The 204-nt window shown below is 41.7% G+C and overlaps 1 non-coding gene across 1 annotated transcript; it reads left to right on the top strand.

The window, feature by feature from the left end:
- Positions 1 to 117: 117 nt before the first annotated feature.
- trnac-gca (transfer RNA cysteine (anticodon GCA)) lies at positions 118 to 189 on the top strand. The gene has a single exon. It is a non-coding gene; the product is annotated as a tRNA-Cys (tRNA).
- The last annotated feature ends 15 nt before the right edge of the window (positions 190 to 204 follow it).

Below are 204 nucleotides of genomic sequence, written 5' to 3'. Positions count from 1 at the left end.
GCAGCTTTAGGTTAACTAAAGCCTTTATTTTAAAGTGAAGTTGTTGTTGTTGTTGTTCGATATTGTCAAACTGAAGGATCTAATTTCCTGTGTGCAGTTTTGAGCTGCTTATTCTGTGGGTGTATAGCTCAGTGGAAGAGCATTTGACTGCAAACCAAAAGGTCCCCAGTTCAAATCTGGGTGCCCCCTTTGGAACTGGTAGCT

The sequence above is a fragment of the Sinocyclocheilus rhinocerous genome, unplaced genomic scaffold (genome assembly GCF_001515625.1).
Source record: "Sinocyclocheilus rhinocerous isolate Xijiao unplaced genomic scaffold, SAMN03320098_v1.1 scaffold28530, whole genome shotgun sequence".
Classification (NCBI taxonomy): domain Eukaryota; kingdom Metazoa; phylum Chordata; class Actinopteri; order Cypriniformes; family Cyprinidae; genus Sinocyclocheilus; species Sinocyclocheilus rhinocerous.
This window is presented reverse-complemented; position numbering and strand designations above follow the sequence as displayed.